Source organism: Epinephelus fuscoguttatus, linkage group LG20 (genome assembly GCF_011397635.1).
Source record: "Epinephelus fuscoguttatus linkage group LG20, E.fuscoguttatus.final_Chr_v1".
Classification (NCBI taxonomy): Eukaryota; Metazoa; Chordata; class Actinopteri; order Perciformes; family Serranidae; genus Epinephelus; species Epinephelus fuscoguttatus.
The window spans coordinates 15573663-15597676 of record NC_064771.1 but is presented as its reverse complement, the minus strand read 5'-3'; the positions used below and the strand labels follow the sequence as shown (position 1 = coordinate 15597676).

The following is a 24014-nucleotide window of genomic DNA, read 5'->3' as shown; positions in this document are numbered from 1 at the left end:
CAGACTAGCGGCAATGGCAGCCGTCCTTGGGAGTTTGTACTCCGGAGTCGAACTTGCCAAGTCCGAACTCCCACGTGCGCAAGGCCAAACTTGGCGTACTTGGTATTGAGAAACAGTCATAGTACCCACTTCCCACCCTCTGATCGTCACTGGCTAGCTAATGTTAGCCTTAGTTACTCTGCACTGTGCACCAGTCAAATCAGGTGGCAGCTAGCTGGTGGTGCCGCTCATTCACGATTACTGGTGACAGGATGATGTTGCCGCAGAAATATGGTGGCCATCCTCCAGTCCATATTACACAAATTAATACAGCTAGCCAGCTGTCTCCCACCAGACCTTGGTGGTACACAGTGCAGTACAGTGGAGGGTAACAAAATTAACCTTTCGATTGACATGCATAGCTGCTTTCTCAACAGTTAACTGCTGACATCCCTAACATGGCTGCTCATATGGTGACTTCAGTAATGGTGTGTGTTCCTTCACAACGTTTATCCCTGTATTTTGAACACAACTAAAATACTTTAAAACATGTTTAGTCAAGCCAAGCTGTGTTTATACGTGAAGGCCTAACAGTCTTAGAGGGCTTCATAATAATACCCACACTCTGAATCTCTACAACAACACAGACACACAAATCATGGGAAAACTGAATTTTGCCACAGAACAGCAGATCAACAGATCTCCAAAGTTAAACAAGCCAAACCAGCCTGTGTAAGTCAAGTGGCTCAATGGTCTCCTGAGTGCCCAACAAGCCATTCAGCCCATCTGAGGCCATAACAAGGGATTACACTGCAACAACAAACACATCCCAGTGTAAAGTGATGCTTTGAACACACGTGATAAAAGGACAGGGGATGCTAAGAAGTTACTTTGATTTTTATCATGTCATCTCATAAAAGGTCTCTTCCTTTTTTAAACCATTTTGGGCAGAGTGTGACAGTTGCCATCTTACAGGAACAAAAAAATCCTTCTGCAGCTCTTCTGTGACGTTTTCCCGCAGTCAACGGGTGTGCTTGTAACTGGGCAGAAAAATGCAGAAATACCAATGCCCAATAATCCACCTGTCACCTGAGGGGGATAGGTGTGGTGCTGCGGGGCTAAGGAGGGGATATGTGCAGGCTACCGTGACTTATGTGGACTCATCCAGCCACCACCTCAGTGCCCAGGGGGTGAGTGGGTGTTTAAAAGAGCCTGTCTGGGGCCTAAGTTTAGAGTTTCCCAGTGAAGAGTGGCTGAGCTTTGAAGAGGCAGGTCCAGTAATGAATTAGAGTATTGTCTGCTCGGAGGGAGAAGCCTCTGGGTGGGACATCAGATCAAAGGAGGTCCTACTTTATTACTTACAGCGTCGGTTCAGGTATGCAACTGGACAGAGCAGAGGGCAGACACAATGACCCCTAAAGAAAGGACTTGGAGTGACTGTCCTGACATATATGACTATGGGAAAGGTTTGTTATTGCAGTCAACATCAAGACTAATAGCTTTGATCATGCATTTCAATTTGAATTTGTTGACATTATATTAAAGGTAAAGCCATCAAAAAATGTAATATTAGATGCCCTTGTTGATGAAAAAGCTTGTTGCGGCTTCAGCAAGCTTGTTGTTGAAGAGGTGGGTCCATGTATTCAATGAGAAAAACTCAAAAGACATTATACAGTGATGTGATGTTCCTGGAAGAAGCAACAGAGGACTGTATAACTTAGCAGTCTGAATACACAAACAAAGAATAAGATAGTGACAGCAGCTGTAGCTGACTCAATTAAAATTTAATGAGCAGAAAGTCCACCCAAAACACATCACTGGAGTCCCACTGCTTCTTTAAAAACTAAAGCAGGGGCGTCGGTGGCTTAGTGGTAGAGCAGGCGCTCCATGTACAAGGCTGCTGCCGCAGCGGCCTGGGTTCGAGTCCCTTGCTGCATGTCTCTCCCTCTCTCTCTCCCCCCTTCACGCTTCACTGTCCTGTCGATTAAAGGCAAAAAATGCCCCCCAAAAAATATCTTAAAAAACAAACAAAAAAAAAACTAAAGCAATGCAGTATGCCATAACAGCATAACGGCTGGAGCATTCTCACTAAGGTTTGAAGGAAAAGAAAGACATTTTGGGAAATACGCTTAGTCACTCACTTGCCGTGAGTTAGATGAGAAGATTGATACCACATTATGGCTGTTTGCTAAATTATGAAGCTACAACCAGCTATCTCAGCTTAGCACAAATACTGGAATCAGGGGGAAACAGCTAGCCTGGCTCCATCCAAAGGTGACGAAATTGGTCTTACCAGCACCTCCGAAGCTCACTAATCAACACATTATGTCTTGTTTGTTTGTTCTGTTCAAGAACTCAAGTGTAAAAATGACAAATCGCAGTTTTAAAGTTAGTTATGTGCCAGGCTATTTCTTGGTCGGGACCAGTTACGTCCTGGAGTCTGGGCAACAGGGTGCAGACCAAGAGTTTCTGTAATGTAGCTGTAATGAACAAATTTACTCTTATTTTTGTTTGTATACACAATTTGTCCTTATTTTGTTAGCAACCACTGATATCTGGGATTCATTGTTTTCTCATTTTTGTTCTTCTCATAAGGAAAAAAGTTTTAAATTTAAAGTACATAAAATAACACATATACTACATATAATCAAAATGAGTTTATTGTATGTGTATATATATATGTTAATAGTTATAATGAATGGATTGTTCAACTTGTGGGGTAAAGAAATATTATTGGTCCATTGATCCCACTTCAGACTATAAATGATTGCATGATATTGCTTTCTGTCAGCATCTGAATTACTTACAAACTGCTCTTAGATGCTTTGGCCCTCTGCTGTCACAATATTTACCAACCCAATCGGCAGAAAAAATGTTGACGTATGATAGTGCAAACCTTACAGTTGCACAACATTATGTAGCGGATACATTTAAACTGTACATTTGGTCAACGCTGTGGTTAACATGTGGTTAGGTTTAGACACAAAAACCAATTGACTGTAGTTAGGAAAAGATCATGTTTCAGCCTATAAATACCCAGATTTGGGGGCACAATCCCAACTGGAAACATCAATGTTTTGGTTAACAGATCCATCCAAACTCAGCTCCGATTCTACATCACTTAAGAAACATTAATATGATGTGTTTGGAATGTGCCAATGAAAAAAAGTTCATGGTTTACAGAAACATACAATGCTAACATTTTTTTTCTGATGACTGGGCTGCATTTGCAGCATCATTGCTGGGTTTTTGATTCTACTGTAATGCCAGTACTGATGTTCTGAAAATTCATGTTTACTGTTTACATTTATCTAATAGCACGTCAATTTCATCACTGCTGACATTCTTCTTCTTCTTTTTTTTTTGGGGCAACTTCTCTACAATACTTGGGCATGTGCCAGAGTATTTACACACTGCACAACACCTGCCCTTATATAGTTTGTAAGGGGCGTTACCTATGCAAATAAATAATTGGTCATGAGCCTCCAATTTACGATCAAGTGGGATAACCATTAAACACACCTGGGCAAGAGCAGATTTGGATGGTTAAGAACATTTGGTGCAACTGGAGTTGACTTCTCGTGTTTTTCCTCTACACAGAATATTAAGAGAAAGTACAGGAGAAATTTCAGCAATGTTACTGCATGATGTCTAAACTTCTCATCTAACTCTAGGCAAGAGAGTCAAGAGTCTTGTTTCCCAAATCGTCTAACTAACTTTTCACTAGTTGACTTAAGACAACAATTTTGTTCTTATGACATACCACCAGCTGCTTACTACAGTGTCACACACCCAGTCAAGGTCTATAGCTCTGACATGACGGTCAAACGAGTTCTCTCTCAGACATGTGACCGTCCAAGCATCAGGCCACTCAGCCTTTACAGCGCAGAGACACAGAGGAATGCACTGACCGCTCCTCTCAGGTGGCTCCACATCGTCCTGAGGCTGCACCAGCCTCTCGCAGGGTCATTCTCCCATGACATTCTCCTCAGTGTGGAGAGGGAACAACACACCTCCGCTTTGATGTCAAAGTGGTCGGGGTTTAGTGGATGAGGCAATGACGCGAGAGACACAAACACCTGGACGGAGTGGAACTAAACAGGAATGCTGCTTAGAAGTTGGAGGAGCAGATGTCATATTTGAAATTAAAAAACAGGACTGTATACATTAAATATCAAACTATGATAATATTTAATCAGCACAACTAAAAGGTTCCCAGATAACCTCCTAGAACTGGTCTTTGGAAGATCACCTATTAGGGTGGGAATCACCAGAGAATTGAAGATACGATATTATCACGATATTCAATTATGATGTTGATATCATCATCATGATATCACAATTCTGACCTCTCTCACTTCAATATTATTATGATATACTGTGATATATTGCGATTATTACCTTTTTCAACTGTATTAATTATGTCCCCAAAGGAAAATTTTGTCCATATCTGTTTCATCTAATAAGTTTTCAGTCTGTTCATCTCACTTAAGCTATTTGCGGCAGAAAACTGTATCCAGTGAACTGAAATAGCAACTGACTACATTATTCTGGTAGGCTATGAAAAGTCTAATTTGTATTTGTCATATTAATAATTAATATAATAAAAAAAAAAAGATACTTGGCGCTGTGTGATTATACGATATTGCCACACAAAAATGAATTTTAGTACACATTTATAATAACTTTAATGCAACCCTGACTTTTTATCTGGTGCCATCATTAGCTTAGATTTTAAATATGTCCAATACCTTGGTTCAGGTCCAAATACCTGCATAACTAATGATATTTCCATCAGCTGTATTTCATGTTTAGTGCTCCATCAGTATAAAAAGTTGAGATTAATTGAAACAGAAGTCTGTCAAAGTCACATTATGGTGTTTATGTTCAAGTCCTACCATAGACTCGGCTCACGGCCAGGTTGGTCAGTCTACCAATAACCATTTGTTTTGACTTGTCATGTCACTGACTTGTTTTGCTTCAGTTGACAGAAGTCAAACCTACCAGCTAAATTGACCTTTTCTATATGCTACATGAGCTCTGACTGGCTCACATGTCAGGAGGAACAACTAGCATTTTCTACAGTGCTGCTACTTGCTTCTGCAAAAATAAGTTATAGAAGATACGGTTCAGTAAAAACACACCATCAGATCACAGAGACAGTGAGTTGGATATAACCTGTGATAGTTAATAATTGTATATAATCAGGGTTGGGGAGTAAAAGAATACAGGTAACTAAGATACTTATGTAAAATACAAAATATGAGTAATTAAATAGATTACTAAAGGAAAAAATTTTGTTTTCATTTTATTCACTCTAACACGGTGTCATAACTGAATGCCATGTGAGTGAGCGTCAGTTTGCATTTTGCATTGGAATGTTTTAACTGGCAGCGACTGACAGTGTTTTTGTTTTGAGCTGCACTTTTGTCAGATGCTCTGTTTCTATTCATCCCTGATGCTAACTTTCTAAGCTCCAAAATGGACGAGGAATGGCTGATTTGTAAAGTTGAAATTAGGAGTTATCTACACAACACCTCCCCATGTCACTACAAAAACCTAAAATGGTGGCAGCTGGCTGGAGGGAGATCGCAAGGAAGCAGAAAGTTTCTGGTAACATTAAATGACCATCGCTAAGAACAACCTACTTGCTGTTGGCTATACTGTATATCATACTCATAATCACAATATGAAATGTGTTTTCTACTTAAAAAGTGCAAACATAGAAAGATCACAAGTACTCGCCCATCTTTTATGCAGCAACATCTGCATGCGTGCAACAAGCTGAAAGGTAGCCTACATGGTTTGTTTACACGATATAAGGGAAGTGCATATTAAATGGCTTCCGTTTTGACAGAGTGATGCTTAAGTGCTGTTAGCACACAGTGTAAAATTAGCTTATTTCGCATTAACAGATTTTAAAAAGTGTGTACAGTGCACCTGCCACATGACAATGGCAAAGGAAATGCGCAGCCAGAAAACTATTGTGTGTTTCTGGCATGGAAATATAAGACCTAAATTCATGAGCTCAGCAAGATGATTCTGAATTACTCCAAAAGTAATCTGAAGTATTTACAATAGGTTACGTTACTTACATAGAATATGTTACAAAGTACATTTTAGGGCTGTATTCTGTACTCTGTAGTGAAATATGTTTTAAAAGTAACCCTCCCAACACTGTCTACAGCAGGGGTTACATGTGTTTTGTGTGTTTTCATCGTGTACATTCTAAGCTAGGGTGCTTCTTGAGTTTCTCCTTCATTTGTTACTACTGTTATATTGATAAAAAATAATATAAGTAAATTCATGTTTATTGTAAGTATTGATAATTACATATATGCTGTTTTTAAAAAAGATAAATCATGTAAAGAAATCAAAAATTTTAATGCATCGGGGCATCGGTGGCTTACTGGTAGAGCAGGCGCCCCATGTACAAGGCTGTTGCCGCAGCGGCCCGGGTTCGACTCCAGCCTGTGGCCCTTTGCTGCATGTCACTCCCTCTCTCTCCCCCCCTTTCATGCTTGTCTGTCCTATCAAATAAAGGCTAAAAATGCCCCAAAAAAATCTTAAAAAAAAATAAAATAAATAATAATAATAATAATTTGATGCATCAAAATGTGTCAAGATGCATCGATACAATGCTTTGAGGGCCACAATGGAAAGAAGTTATTCATTTAACTTTATTGCGTTGTCCTCTGCCTTTTAGTGAGTGCAATCTTTGTTTTTATTACCATTTCTATAGTTGTTTTAAATTGTCAAATGAATCAAATCAAATCAGGAAATCAAAAAAAAAAAAAAAAATTTATAATCGTCTCTGAATTGGAATGGAATAGTGAAGTACCTAGAGATTCCCACTTTTAGTATACTGTCCATAAAATAAGATCCCACTGTTCAAAGGTGTATTCCACCAAATATTTTACTCTACAGTTAACATGTGTTTTGAAAAAAAAGACTTCAGCTGAATCAAATCATACACCTTTGCTTAGGGACCTGGAATTAAATCTTATCACTGTCGTTACTCCTCCCGACGGAGCGGTCCAGCTTCACAGACAACCCCTGATAAAGACAAAACATTGCCTCTCTATGTGGTGGATTGCTTTCCTGTGGGAACTGTCGCTCTCTGGTTGCCCATTCCTCCCTTCTGTTTCTCACCAGCTGGGACTTGCTGCTCAACCACCCAGCCATAATGTCATAATTGTCCTGTTCCTCTGCTCCTCTTCAGCCACCAGGACACAATGGATGGCAGCTTAGGGCGGAGTGTGAATAGGGGCCCCGGCTAACTGGGTGGGTCCCAGATTATTCCCACACCTGCTGCTCTCACCCTGGAACTGCGAATGGCTGTCCTGTGCCCCAAGGAGGGAGCCAGGTAACTGAGGTTGAGTTGGGAGTTTGTATTAATCGACAACTTTAGGGGTTAGAGACTTTTTTGGTGTTGTGCACACTCACAGCTTTAGTAATGCCTAAATTTATATTATCTTCTTCATTGAAAAAACATTCATCAGGGGCTGTGCTGCACCACAACACACTTGACAATCGCCCTGCAGTGGAGCTCCCCAGGTCTCAATTAGCCCTGATGACTTGCCAAGGGGGAGCTTGTGTTTAAATCAACCAAGGACATTATTTCTAGGGAGGCATAATAATTGATTCCTGAGCCCCAGAACCACAAAACAATTACTGATGACTTATTTCTGTTTGTCAGCTATGACAACAGGGGTTTCAATAAAGCAGCAGGAGGGGAAAACAAAACTGCTCGCATGGGACCAAACCTCATACTGGAGAAACTTGGAACCTCCACCAGCTTCTCTATACATTACACTGAAGAAATACATGGAGAACTTTTAATTCAAAACTTTTTTCTCATTAATTTCATACATCTGTAATTGATCATGAACATTAATAAAATGCAAAAGTGAATAGGTTTTTCTACATGAAGCATCGTCTATTGATCGTCCCTTGCGAGTATTGTACAGTCTTGTAAAAACATGAGCACCACAACAAAACTGGGGACACAGGGGAACCAGTGAACAGATGTTCTGCATATACAGTGTGTAACCTCATCAGTTGATGTAAATGAAACCACAATACCATCTGCCATAATCACATATAGCACCTCTTATAGTTTTAGGCACACTGAGAGACATAACACTGATTTACAGTCTGATTGAAGTACTTGACATAACCTTTTAAAGGTGACCTGCGATGTTTTTTCTTATTTTCTGTCATATATATAATGCTATAATGTCAGATGTTAAAGGTGGCCAAAGTTTCAAATAATGAGGTAAATGTATGTAAAAGTAATCCCTGTAAGCAAAACCTCAGGTTTCAGGCATCCAGTAGCTCACCTCGTAGAGTGGGCACCTCATGTACCAAGGCAATGTCCTTAGCCCAGTGGCTGTGGGTCTGATTCCAAGCTGTGGCCCTTTGCTGCATGTCGTCCCCTTCCTCTCTTCTCTTCCTTTCACGCTCATCCTGTCCTATCCTTTTCATAAGGCAAGACAGCCATAAAGATAAACTGTTTCCAACAGTTTTTTTTCTACTTTCAAGACAAGCTGACATCAGTTTGTGACGGATTACTTTATACTTTATCTGCTCCGAGGACACAACTGCAAGGTCTTACTGTTTTTTCTGTCTCTCTGTGTTGTGATTGGCTAGTATTAGCTACGACTGAGTGATGAAATGATGTCGAAACGGGATCGCAATAAAGTGTATGTTGATGACGATGATAAACTATTGTCATTTTTACTCGATATGGATAGACAAAGATAAATCATGCAGCAGAAGTTAACAGAGCTGTCAGTCAATCTGCAGTGTTGGGGGTGGGCATCATTTTACGCGCCCATTTGTCACTGCAGAGTTTGTGCTGAGGTGAGGAGGAATTGAAAGTAGCGTAGACATAATGATAAGATTGGAAAATGAGTGGAAGTGAGGAGGAAAGTGGTGGTGAAGCCGAAGAAGAGCTGGCGTTATCCTCAAAAACGGACGAAATTGTGAATAAAGTTGCACAACGTTAATAATTTGGAAGTGGTTTGGCTATTTGGAAGGTGACGACACACGGACAAAGACAGTCTGCAAAATATGTTGTCAGCTCGTGCCAACCAGGACGGAAAACACAACACATTTTTTCCATTACCTGAAAAGGTGGCATCCCAGCGACTACACTGAGAGCATGGAAATCTGGACCAAAACTGCAGTAAGTCCACCATCAAGTGTTGCTCAACGGCCTAGCACTTCTGCTGCTGTGGGCAGTGCTAGTGGGGCTAAACCAAAACAGCAATCAATAATATCTTCTTTCACCACCATAACCCCATATGAGAAGCGATCAAAAAGGAGCAGAGATATAATAGATGCAGTCTCATACTTTCTAGCCAAAGATGTGTTGCCCATAAGCACCATGGAGAAAGACGGTTTCAAGAAATTAATTTAAGTGTAAGATTGCAGGTACGAGCGCCCAGGCAGGAAATATTTCTCTGGAAAATCATTTGGTTTTTTCAGGTGTCAGACATTATCTCGCTAACTTTCAAATGTGCAGCATTATCAAATTATATTATATATCGTGATAAATATCGTTATCAATCAATATGGGAAAAATTATTGTGATAATATTTTTTGCCATATCACCCAGCCCTAAATCAAACCACCCACAGCCTTGTAAAGGGAGCGGTAATGCACCTTAAATGCTTTGTTATTTAACAGAAGAAGAAGAGGAAGAAGAAGTAGTAGTAGTAGTAGAAGACGATGAGACCGGACATATTTTAAATCATAATGTTTTAAGCAAAAATGCATGTGTTTGAGAAGTACTGATCATATGACTGGATAAATGAGACTTGGATTATGCTGCATGAGTTGTTTGAAAGTTTTTAAACAGAGTGACTTAGTTTTGCTGCTGTTAATTTATGAAGAATGTTCGCCTTTTTTTGGATTCTGCGTTCAACGTGAAGGCATGCAAGAAAAACAAAGTTGTCTTCACGAATTTAACATAACATGCGGTGAGTAACTGACATACAAATGGTCATTTTGCGGGTAAAGTATTCCTTTAAAGCACGTAAACAAGTTCTAATAGAAACCCAAAATACAAGTATGAACCTGAAAATGAGCATAATAGGTCCCCTTTAAATAATCCAGTCAGCGCTAACCCAAATGTCTCGTCCTCTCCAAGATCTCCTTATAAGTCACTGTAGCTCATTGTGGCGGACGTGACCGGCGTCGGTTAGTGATGTACTTCCTGTGGGTTTGTCCCTCAGTCTGGCCCACGGAGAGATCTCACGATAAAGGTTTAAACCGGAGCCTGTTGCTCGCCAGCTGCCTCCTCTTGGTCACGTTAACTTGGACCTCATTAGTCATAATCTGCTCCCCTGGGCCAGCCTTGAAAAACCTCTGCCTGGCAACTGCATAAAAAATGCTCCGAGCAAAATGTTCCTCTTATGTGCCTGACCCAAAAACTGAAACGGTTATCTGATGGATGGAGCTTTGGCAGGTCTCCTTGTTCGAATGAGGCAGAAAGGAAAGTCTCTCAGTGTGGAACTTCAGATAACAGACATGGCTACTTCTTAAAATCTGCATGTGTAGACAAATATGCCTTGTGGTCAGCAGGCAGCTGAGTAAGTGCACTGTTTCTCTTTCTCTTTTGAGAGCTTACCTAATTCATAACCACAAAACCAACCAAAACCATGCATATTCCACCACTAGCATATTTGTTTGTGGCTGTGCTACGCAGAAAGCCTTTTAAAAAAAGGCAGTGAGAGAAACTGAGGAGCAAGCAATGACCTGAGGATAGTAATCTTGGGCTGAGGAATTTAGCCGAGCTTTAGCAGACATGACGAACTGGTGGTGATAACGCCAGCAGAATGACTGATCCTGCTCATACCCAAACATGTAACCTCTTCATTGGCTGTGTAGAGGCCAGCACTTCAAACACATCCATATTTCAGTGACAGAAGGCCCCGGGGTAAAACAACCAATTTACCTGTAATCTGTTTTAAGAGCAGCCCAGGAGGAGTGAGACAGGCCTGTAACGATGGGAAAGCTGTCTGAGGTGAACTGCCCTGGGAGACTGCGTCAAGAGCTGGAAAAAAGAAAGACAAAGAAGGTAGGTGAAGCTTCGGTTGACCAGAGGTTGACCCCATTAGCTCTGGCTAAGTCACTTCAGGCAAACTAATGAATTTTTGTTTTGATGTAGGTCATTTGAAGGGTGGATTCTGACAAACCAAGCCTTTAAGATGAGCAGATAAACTGAAATATGGGAAGTGGGCAGTTAAGATGTGGAAAAACTTGAATTATGGGAAGTCTTTATCACAGTAAAAATCAGCAGCACATGGTCTCCTTAAGTATTACAGGTAAACAGAGTGAAATAACTAATCTGGAGTCTCACATTTTGTTTTGCTTTGTTTAGATAGGGTTTGACATCAACGATGGCCCAATGACCTGGGGCCACAAATGTTTCCTCTTTGGCCAACAGATATCACCAGTAGGGGGCCCTTGCGACCACAAAAGCCCAGTTTCCACCAAACACTTTCGGTATGGTATCTTTGGAACCAAAAGTTACCCTTCAGACATGGTACCTAGACCCTAGGTCTAGGTGCCCCTTAAATGTAGGCAGGGCTCACTCACTGCTCTGTCCAGCACACACTGTATTTCCTCATTGATGAAACGTCTGCACCTGGTTTATTGTCTGCAAAACAGGTTGCACGCCAACATTTTTAGAACAAAATAGAACAGGCTGCAGTGAGAGTCTTTCTTGATGGGATATCGGGTTTGTACATTTAGTCCTCCTCAGGCAAGTGCAGACACAAACATCCTGATTCATTTGCTCCTTTTAGTTCAATATTCTACAAAAACAGCAAACAGTACTTGTCATCGGCCAGCCAGGGCTCGAGACTAACAGTGTCCCATCGTCCCAGTGACGACAGACAATGTGTTTGAGACAAACAGAGATCTTCTCCAGGAAGCCTCTGGGACAAAAAGGGGTTTTGTATGTTTAACTATTGTTTAGGGAATGACAAACTAAATCAAGGGACTACAACAGACCACATCTTCATGCTGTTATCACTGGGAGGAGAGCTAGTTAGCTGTTAGCAGCCGGTGGGCAGCAGATTTCGGCGAACTGTTGGCTGATGGCGTTAACATCAACATAATCATTTGACTAATCGTGCAGCCCTTATTGAAATGGTGTTTTTATTATACCACTATCAACTACAGATGATAATAACAAAGTCAAGAAACAACTGACGGTACTAAAAGACTGTGAGAGAATAAACCATATGTGAATGTCTTTTCAAGTGTCAAAATTAAGAAAGCCTGTTTAAAGCTGTGTTAAACTGTCTTTTCTGAAGGCTGTTGGGCCTTAAAAAATGTACTTTGGCTGCTTGATTTAGATGCTTGGTGGCCCGTGTGGGCAGTGCTTACACATTTTAGCATCTATCCCTGTATTCATTCAAATCTTCCCTCAGGTGACTTTCCTCAGGTCGCTCACGTTTTCTCAGCCTATTTAGTGTTATTGTTATGCAGTTTTCTGCTCAAGGCCCTGAAGGCCACAAGGGCCAAAAATGGCTCTGGGGGTCACCTTCTATTGTTTCCTGTAAGATTTAAAAACCTGTCTGTTTTGTCGTCTTTCCCCCTTACTGCTACCTTTCTCCAGTACACACTCACTGCAGAGCCAGGAGGAATGCTGTATTAAGTCGACCCAACAATGACAACAAAAACCATCAACAAAAGCCGAAGGGTCGAACCCAACTAAGTTACCTCCCCTGGACATACAATGCCCCTGCTTACCCTCCATTTTAACCCAACCCTTGCCCCCCTGCCAAGCCAGGAATGCTGGGGGACAGTGACCTTTTCACCCACGAGTCCCACCTTGGTTTCTCAGGAAGATTAGGAGTTGGTAGAGGAACTGGGAGTGTCCCATGAAGCTAGCCATTGATCCCAGTTGGAGAGGATTCCAGTTTTCTGGAGGAGGACCAGGCACTGGGTTTGGAACACTCAGGTCTTGAATTTCATGCTATATTGCAACAACCTTGTAGGTTTTTATGCTTCACTGGTTTGGCTATCATTCAAAAATGTGAAACTGATGCACAGCAGTTTTCTATTACTGAGCCTTCCATTATGAATAACTGAGCGAAGCCTCATTAAAGGGGCTCCTCCTCAGTGGCACCAGACTGTTAGCAAACATAAAAGTGCGATTGGTGATTTTATGAGCTTTGCTTTCAAACTCAGTTTCCATTGACTTCCGTGTTATTGTTGGACGGTTTCCCAAAACCGACGTTCCAGCCGTCTGCGAGGCTCCCGGGAGAGCAGAGCCGCAGGGAGCGCCATCAGGTGTGTTCATCAGGCTGAGGTGCTCATCAGGTGGTCTGGTGCTCCACAGCAGCTGTCTGGGTGGCAACAGTGGCCCAGGAACTCCCACTGGTTACATATAGAGCCTGACAGCGTAACCACAGCCTCTACAGTCTGTATACTGAATATGAAAATGAACACCCACAACAACATATAGATCTGCACTTTTTTGTATGCTCATATATGCAGAAACCTTACATTATTTTAGCCATGCTCTCAATGTCTAGAGAGGGTAGTGATGGTCAATCAGTCCATTCAATCGTTAAACAAGTCATACGTGAACTTTCACAAAAAAGAAATGCAAATTAGGCAGGTGTCCACTAACTGGTTTGGAGTTTATAAACTAGGCTACTAGACTAGTGTCGTTTGGTCAGAAGTTGCCTGTACAGGCCACAATTTATGCATGGCTGTAATCCACCAAACATAGTAGAAGAAGTAGAGGCTGCAAACTGGAAACAGAAGTGTTGACCATTTAAAAGTAGACAGCTCTTCAGGAAATTGTTTTAATTGGGCAACAAATTGTTATTTTATGTCAGCTTCTATTGGCCATGTTTCATGCTGTCTGGAACATGGATGTATAAAGACAACTGGATACAGTATTCAAGGCAGGGCCCTGTCCATTCCTATGACAGTTGCTCAGTGGTACATGAAACCCAAAAGATTTGACTTCCTGGGTATAAAATTCTCAAGATCTTCAGCATCACTGGGCCAATACAACAGGCGCACAACAGATTTTAGCAAGCTGAGCAGCTAACTTCCAATAAAGCGCTCCGCTAACTTGAATGGGGATACAATTATTTATTCATGCAGCTCTTCTCGATCTTGGAAATTCTATTGGACCGAATGGATCAAATCCTGAAAGAAAAAAGAGTCATTTCCCAGAGGTTGCAATGCTGATTTACAGAAAAACCACCTTGAGCCAATGCAAACACTTTTCAATTTTTCTCTGTTTAAACACAACTTTCCTAATGTGATACCTCATAATATTCATAAAAATACAATTACAGAAACACGGCTATTGTGATCATGTTAGCATGCTGACATTACCAAGCACCTCATCACTATACCAAGGTACAAAGTCACAGAGCTTCTAGCATGGCTGTAGGCTTGGTTGCTTCTATGCATTTAATACTTCTTAAATTTCAAATGAACTTTAATAACTATATAATAGTATGGTAAATTCTTTAACTAAGAATCTTGTTCCATAGACAACACATTACAAAAGTTTTTTTTCTGCATGTCTATGATCATATGAACTATCACCATATTGTAAACATTAACAAATGTATGACCAGAGGAGTGACGCATGCCAAAACAAAATGTATTCACACAAACAGCAAGACGTGCTGTAATGAAATCTACTGTACATCTGCACAGCACATTGAAGAATTACCTCAACCACATAAAGTCACACCATGTTACACAGGGGGGGAAGACAAACAACAGCAATAGTGGCAAGAAAAGCTCCTGACGCACTCCAGATATTAACATCTCTGCAACAGCTGGGTGTTACCCCGGCAGACCAAACCAAAAAGCAAAATCTCAGAGTTTTCCACAATTAAGGCTTTCACAAAGCAGAAAGTTCAAGATTCCAACGCTAAGATAAAAGTAATCCACATCGTGCAGGCCTGATAACCTGGGTTAGCAGCCATTATTACAAAGTGTTACCAGATGCTGCCACAACACGATCATCAGTCTCCAGGTTATCAAATCATTGCTCCTTAGTTTCTTTATATCACATTTTCCTCATGTCCTATTACATCTAATTGATTTCAGCTTCAGCACATATGGGGTTTTCTCAAGTTAGTGTGACAATCCTGCATCTTTCAAATAGTATTTGCGGGCGCAAATATAAAATGTAAACTTCTATGGGAAACACAGAGACATTCTTTTTGTTTTTGTTGTGCTGATGGACAGTTGGGTGGTGACAGTGCCTGGGGATTAACAGAGGTGTAAAAGGGTAATAACTGGCCTCAAGCTTCCTATCTAACACCCAACTTAAACTGTCAGGAAACAGGCAATTATGAACAAAGCTTGTAAACAAAATACTTGCATATGCAACTGCAAATATTCAGAAACCTTGTACCTTTTCGGCACATTAGTGGCTATTGGCAAGTTTTTAACCACTTTAATAACTGAGATGCATCTACTGACATTCAGCACCTGTGTATATTAGGGTTAATTTTGGTTATTAGTTCCATACAAGTGTATACATTGAAGAAATTCGTATCTATATTAATTTATATATACTTTTTTAAACCTTTTTTGTTACAAGTAACACGTACTTTGTCTCTTATTCACTTTATAGAGGAATAAATTTACCAAAGGTGGGAGTAAGTCACATGCAAGTCATAAGCAGATCTCAGGTCTTAATCTTCAAGTCTCAAGTTACTGCAGTGAGAATTAAGCAAGTCAAGTTGAGGCCTAGCAATAAGTCAGCAAGGCAAGTCAACTCATTGCTAAGATCAAGCAAGTCTTAAGTCACATCATATGAAATTCTGATGATCTGGCCAAGCTAATAAGTCAGGTAAAAAGATAAATTCCTGGACCTTTCTATGTGGGTTATGTAGCGGCAGATGAAGTTGGATGTGCGTTGTGGTGATCATGTCACTGATTATTGAGCTGCAGACCTTGCATACCGCTGTTCTCTTCTTACTACTGTCATCAACAACTTAATCCTTGAATCCAAATTTTATTAGTTTTGGATTAGACCCCCCACGATAGCTTCCTCGTGCCTTGGCCTCTGATGGTCTACCACATCTTTGTAGGTTGCCAGGTTTGTAAGCATTGCACCAGATTATGTTTTAAAAAATAAAATGTAACTTCTCAATATCCAGAAAAATTCAAATATTTAATAACACAATCAAGTCCGTTCAAGTAATCTGTCTCAAGTCCAAGTCAAGTCATGAAAGTCAAGTTGAGTCTTTCGTTAATGTTAGTAAAGGAACTCTTAAGTCCTCAAATTTGCTACTTGAGTCGGACTCGAGTCAAGTCATGTGACTCGAATCACCCACCTCTGAGTGTTACTCACATTAGATCATGTTAATTTACAATTTGTCAACAACAATTTGAGCTAGTCTAAGTTTTTAAATCGTGTGTACTTCTACACCACAGTCAAGGATTTCAATTCCAGGATCAACAAAACAGATTGGTATCAGGTTAAACATTTACCCAGTTTAGTTTTTGCATGTTTTAAAAAACAAATTATTACACCACACTTACTGGTGAACCAAATTAACATTTCCACAGTGCAAATGAATTGCCAGTCATGACCAATATTTCTTAAACTTGCCAGATCCAAGTCATCCTCACGTTAAGGCTTTTCTTTCGGATATTGACCATGAACAGGTCTGTCGTTGGGTTCGCTTTGACGTTTCCAGAGTCATTTATTTGCTCAGGAAGCATAACATCACATCATAGCTGCCTAACAGGTCTAAGTAGTATAATGCATTGCTCTCCTGCGAATATCTATCTCCCCCACCACCACTCAGTGATTCATTTCTGCAGGAAGTTGCAGGTTTGTGTGCATCTAGGTGCAACGGAAACCCAATCCATCAGAGCAGAGCGAGACGGGTGGGCCTGTGCTGTCTGACATTATCCAGACACTTTCATGACAGCTCCGGCTTCACCGCTGACACATGTGTTACCGCCCGGCAACATAAGCTGCCATTGAGGGACAAGAGAGCACCAGGAAACAAGTAGCTGCAAATCAGAAAATGTTGAAATGAAAGAGCTGGTTCAGGATTTCGAGTAAGTTAAAGGGCCTTTTGTCAACACATAAAAACTGGAAAAATTACAAATAAGAGCACACCAATTCAACATCCAATATCTCTACAGTGACAAAATAAATGCATATAAGTAGCTATGACACAAATTAATATCATTTAAAATTCAATTTAATACATTTCCTGTTCAGAAATTAAGGTTGCACTTCATATAAAATCTGGTTTTATTGTATTTATTTCAGTTCAATAACAGATCTATAATCGTAATATCAAATGTCCGTCGCACCTATAACAGTCTCTAAGACTAAACAGAAGTGTGTACTCTCTTTGTTCGGGTCCATCTGCTAATCCACACAACCAGCTTCCTACTGCAATCAAACCTTTGTAAACTTCACAACTCCAGCAAGATGGCCGCCTCTGCTGCTTTATTTCAACCTCGCTCTGACCACAAATAGGCCTAAATCGACCCAATTACTTACTGCTTCCTTAAATGCTCGAACCAGATTTACTGATACTTGCCAGCAATGGCTCTGTGATAACTATCTGTTGTCGTGTTGTGTATCCTGTGAAATGACTTGTCTTGTTGTGAGCATCTCCGATGTGACTTTGGGGAATTTAAGAGCAGTGCGAGACATTAGAGACAAATCCATCCTGAAGATAGCGACTTTCATGCCTATATTAAAACTAGTTATATAGTTTTGGACATTTATTAACATTATTTTCAACAAAACTTTTCTGCTTTCAAGCCAACAGATGCTTCCGTTAACACACACTTGCAGCAAAGTGCCATCCTGCAGCGCTACATAAACAGCAAAACCGCTGAGAGACAGTGAAGGTGACAGATGAGACTCTCCTCTCTGAGTGGGCTAGCATATGGTAGCAATCAGGGAAAGTGAGGGTCTGCTGGCCCAACAGTAATTAGCAGACAGCCTCATGTTCGTGTTTCTTTTAATAGCTCAACACAGCCCAGTGTGGACTAAAAATAAACAGGGCAATTATGGGCGGCAAGGAAGGGCATCATTTGAGGGGTCTGACCTTTGAACCCGGGTCAGAGCCCATATAGAGGTGTCCATGTGGACCACCTGCACCCCTCTGGGCCACTGGGGGAAAGGAGCCATGTAGTGTTTATATTAGGGGTCAGGCGCATGGGTAGGCTATTGTTGGGGAAACTAGATGTGTGAGTAAACACTGTCTATTTATATTTTAAGAGGAGTCGATATGCCTGCTGGGTTTTGGACTCAAGATGCAACGGCTGCACCAGCTGTTAGTAAGTTTTAACTTATGATTCAGTATGTGGATATTTATGCATCGCTAAATTAAAACAGGTTGTACCACACCAACTACGTTTCACACTGAGATTAGTTCTTATTGAATATTTTCACCCTACTGCTAACTGAACCAATCAACAAGACTAGCATTAGTTTGCTAATATGTGACCCTTTAGACTGAAAAATAAAAGTTGACATATCTAACTCTGAATGAATCTAAACACTTGATCCTAATGCTGTTTAATGATGATGTTAATTAGAAATTTTTGCTTAAAAAATGTACACCTCAAACTACAAAAACATTATGCTAGCAACATTAGCATTAGACTAAATGCTAGATTGCCGCATCTTCTATTTCCTGCTCATTCTAAATTGCATAAATACATCTAACTAAAAAAAAATATTTCTCCATGTATATATTAATAAAACACAGTCATACCTTTATTTGCAAAACAAGGAAAGCCAAGTTTAATATACTATGGCTCCAAAATCTGTTACATTTGGAAGCTGTGTTACAATTACCGATGCTAAATTGACCTTCTGTTCACACAGTCGATTGCTTTCCATACCACGGACGTTTCCTTGCAACAGATATACTACACATTACTAAAAATTTAACTAAGACGTGTACAGTACTAAAAAAATATTTTTTCATGTGGTAGTAGGCTACCACATGCAGCACAAACATAGATACTGTCTTTTTTATCCAAGTGTTATTCTTCCTTATCAAAACATGGAACCTACATTACCCACAATCAACTGACAGTCAACAGCTCAGTTAGAGATTTAAATGTGTGTTAAGGTATGTTCATGCCAAATGTAAAGCAAATTTTCACCTCATGTTATTTGTGAAAAAACGGACGCTTTTTCAGAGTTTATCACAGCTTGGTAACTAACTGGGAAAGGCAGCTATCGGATTGATACGGCATAGTATTGCGATACTTTTTTTTTTGGCAATATTGTATCGTCACACAGTGCTAAGTAACATTTTTTTATTATATAACAAATACAATTAAAACTTAGGTAGTCTACTAGAATAATTATAATCAATGGCTTTTTCAGTCCTCTAGATACATTTTGCTACTGCAAAGAAAAATGGCTGAAGTCAGCTGAATAGATTGATCTTATTAGATAAAACAGATGTTGACAAATTATCAGTGAAGATTCTCAGTCATCCAGGTCATAGTAATCTTATGTGCTATATCGTGGGTAACTGCACTTGCTTGCGCTTCTTGCAGAGGTTTCGTCTGCGTTTCGGATGAGAGACGAAACCTCTGCAAGAAACGCAAACAAGTCCAGGATGTCCACAATAAGTTTGTCTTCCATTTCTAATTCTCAATGAAGTTAGGAGAATCTCAACCAGATCTTGACACTAACAGGCTTTTACAACACAGGATCATACACATTTATTTGTTCAAGATGAAACATTTTAACTTGCAGACACATATTCACGTCTATTTATGTCACATGGTACAAATTTGCATCTGTGTGTATGTAATTGGGCCGCATGAAAAATTAGCTTCACATTTGGCGTGACCACACCTTTATGCTAGTAGTGGCTAATGTAACCTCTACCCGCTTGCCTCAATCCTTTATGAGATTTAAAGATTTATGTACAGTCGATGCAACCCAATCAAGGAGTCAATCTCTTATGTGGCACAACAAATTGCATCTACTAATGTTCTTTAAACACTTAAGCTGTTCTCCAAGAAGCAAGATTGGATAATGTCTGAAATATTTCAGACAGTATGTTGCAAAACCCTTGATGCATAGCACAGAGATGTTTAATTCCCATTCCCGCTCCCCACCCATAAGTGTGTTTTCTCTAAATTACGTCCCCAGCTTCAGCTTGAATCTGTTTCTCTGCACCGGCCAGTCGGCCGACACAGATGTTCACATCAGCCCAAGAACAACAAGAAAAGCTTTTCACACCTGGCAACTCTCAAACAAAACTTGGCACCAAAGAACCTGCAAGGTTGTCCCAGACTGACCTTTGACCTCTTGTGATGTCAATGATCTTCTTGACCAATTAGGTGCTGGAAGCTGCCCTTGGACTTGCCTGGCCTCAGACGCAAAGACAAATGATTCTATCAGATTAAATGTTTTTTAATGGCAGGCAGAGAGGCCAAATGTGGGTCTTTCACTAGAAGCCATATGTGCATTTCTCTGGTTATCATTCCAAATGAGGCTCATTTGTAACCAATATGTGAATGAAAGGCCGAGCTCTGGCAGAGATGTGGAGGAAAATGTCTTGTTTGTTACGTCAGAGACAGCACGCAAAAACAGCAGCGTAACAATTTATTTCCCTATGTCAATATCACTCCACCGTCAACGTGTTCTCAGATTTGATTGACTATGAGAATAACTGGCAGGCTGCAACAAGACATTGAATCAGATCATGTAGCTTTGCATATGAAGCGGATTATGGGCAATATGTTCTGAGCCCAATCTGCCAAGAGAAACAGCAAGAGCAAGCCGCACATCCAGAGGCCTCGCTATTTTTAAACCCACATTTGGACTCGGCGCTTGGTGCCTACCACAGCAAAGGCTGCTGGAGCCATCATCGAACCCAACACAAAGACATTGTCCCTGAGACTCGAGCTTCAAAGAAAAAACAAGGTCAGACGCTGTATTTTTAGTCTCGTTCTGGGCCACACTGTTGGGCAAACCGGACCTCCTGTAATGGGATGATTTTCCACATATACATGCACAGACTATGATCACTCAGCCATCATCCTGTTATTCAGAGAACAGGTTGTGGGGTCTTTCACCTGGCTACGATGTGACCTGGTCATTCCGCCGGCCCCCTGTCAGTAGATTAATCCCCCACCCCCAGGAGAAGAAAGACCCCTGCACCACTTATGAAGCGTTTGTTCTTCCTGTCAGCCTTCAATTGAGGATAATTGTCTCTTTTAGATCTCAAGGGCCTGTGATCTGCCATCCATTGATTGCCCAAAAGGAGGTTATGTTTCACCTCTGGTTGGAGGGGGGTTGAAGATAGTCCCAGATTCAACAAGGAATGCCTTGATATTGATGTAAACACAGATTCAATATCAAAAGATTAAACCAAGATCCATAAGATGAGCAGTCATACTGTGTTGTGAGTGTTGTGCAACGCCTGACACTGATTGCCAGCATACTCTAGACATTTTAAAATGAGGCTCAGAACAGGATGATTCATGCAGGAACTCATGCTGAACTGGTGTCACTGTTGCGCAATGTTATACTAACGGTTATATGGAAATTTTGTATTTAAAGGAGTAGTGGGTAGAAATTAGTGGCATCTAGCAGTGAAGACTGCAGATTGCAACCAGCTGAGCTTTTCCCATACGCTAAGTGTGAGATCCTGGTTAGAATTCCTTAACTGTTCATTGTTCAGGAAGTTTTTACCGGGAGCCTAATTATCCGCAGAGGTCTCTTTGTCTCAAACACAAGCAGACCAGGTGATTAAAACTGGTAAAAACACTGAATAGAGCAGTTTCACATTAAAAATCAGCACTTGCTAGTGTGTGCTCACCTTTTATCTCTGATAACTTAAGATCCAGACATTCAGGAGGTTTTTATGGGGAGCCGAATTATGCACAGAGGTCACCTTATCCTTATCTTATCTCACCTTATCCCCTTATCAAAAAAATGGACTTTGTGACTTAAACTGGTAAAAACACTGCATAAAGCAGTTTCATGTTAAAAATCAGTGTTTTTCTGATGCTGTTCAGGTCATCACGGAGGGGCTGCTAACTTAGGCTGACCAAACGTCCTCTTTTGCCCGGACATGTCCACTTTTCATGTCCCATCCGGGGCGTCCGGGGAGTGTTTATAAACTGATGATAATGTCCGGTTTTCCGTGTGTTTGTGTGTCTGTGTGTGTGTTAGAGTGCGGCACGGGCAGCATATTTCTGTCTGAACCCAAACCGAGCCTGACATTATTTAATGACCAAAGCACTGAGTTTGTGTCACACAGTGGTTACAGGCTATTTAACAGGCCGGGCGTGCGCCGTGGGTGCTCAGCTGCGGAGAGGGAGACCTCGTGTTTGAGACGGGAGGTGGGAGGCCCGACGCTTCCAGCGAGAGGAGAGGGAGAAATAAAACAAAATAAGATAAAATAGGAAAAACCTGTCTCCCTCTTTTATTTTATTTTCAGCGTTTAATCAAGGTGGAGGCGGGCAGCTGGAGGTCCAAGACTTCCAGAGAGGGGAGAGGTAGAAACAAACAGCCAATGTGTGTCTGTGTGTGTTATGTTCAGGTGTTGTCACGTAAATAACAGCGCCCAAGCAATAAACAGGACAGACAATAGGATTTTATTTATTTTTACACTACATTTTCACTGAAAGCTGACCGAATCCGACCCGAGCCCGAATACAATTTATAGCTACATTTTTGACCAAACCCGGCCAACCCGCCGGGTACCATCGGGCTCGGATCACCACACTCTAGTGTGTGTATGTGTCCCCGAGAGATATTATTTTGTAATATAACCTAATTTTCTATCCATACATCCATACATATAAATTTTAAATATATTAAAATTATAAGGCATCTTTGAGTAAACTGCGAGTATCATCTAAGTAGGCTATGTCGTGGCCAGCCGAGTGTCCTCTTTTTTGGAAATCAAAATATGGTCACCCTATGCTAACTACAATGGCTGACGCAAAAACATGGAAACGTGAATGGCCCTATTTTTGGTTTGTCCATTCTGGGTTACTGTAGAAATATGGCAGTTCAACATGGTGGACACTGTGGACGAGGACCCGCTCTTTATGTAGATATATTTTATGTAGATACGTCTTATTTTATATATTTTATACTTTATTAATCCCAGAGGGGAAATTCAATTTTTCACTCTGTTTGTCAATTACACACAGGTCAGAACACACACATGCACAAACTGGACCTATACATGCACTAAGTGGAGAGATGTCAGAGTGGGCTGCCCATGACAGGCGCTCCGAGCGGATGGGGGGTTCGGTGCCTTGCTCAGGCACCGAATATATATCCCCCTAAATCTGACACACTGAACATTTAATAGGGATTATGTTTAGTGTTTAGGGGTTATGTTTGTTTTGTTTTTTTCCACATATGCATGACAGAAACATGCGCACACACACACACACACACACACACACACACACACACACACACACACACACACACACACTTTACCCCCTCTGGTCCTTCCTCAATTCACACATGCAGCAAAAATGCTCTGCATAGTAACAGCTTTGGTTCAAATTTGCATTGCATATCCAACACTGCTGACATCAGAGAGGGTTTCCTTCCCTTCCTGCCTTTACTCTCCTCTGCAACACCCGCAGCTGGTCAGGTCACATAATCAACTCCCAATAGCAGTGCTTTAGCGCAACAGCTGTGCACCAGCGAGAGCATCATGTGGGAAATTAGCATAAGCCAAGCCTTTGGACTCGCCTGAACAACATAATAATTTTCAAACTCTAAGTGCAGCTTGGATGTTACCTCAGCTCTCAAGAGTCTCACACACACCCCCACAACACATAAACACATCACCCAATCTATCCCCCTCTGTATCTCTATATCTCTCTCTGTCTGCTACACACACACATTGTGGGTCATTCCCTCATGTGGTGACAATGTGTGTGCTGTGCTGTGGCGGTGGAGGCAGCAGTCAGTCTGTAAAAAGAGGAAGTGGTGCTGTATACCCCGGAGGAGTAGGGTCCCAGGGAAGAATGTTTATCCTGTC

General features: G+C 41.0%; 1 long non-coding RNA gene across 1 annotated transcript in view; it reads right to left on the bottom strand.

Moving 5' to 3' along the window:
* Nucleotides 1-24014, bottom strand: part of LOC125880596 (uncharacterized) — a 71162-nt gene that overhangs the window by 4588 nt on the left and 42560 nt on the right. The window contains exon 2 of the long non-coding RNA XR_007448135.1: nt 10943-11041. This is a non-coding gene — a long non-coding RNA (uncharacterized LOC125880596). The remainder of the gene's footprint in view (nt 1-10942; nt 11042-24014) is intronic.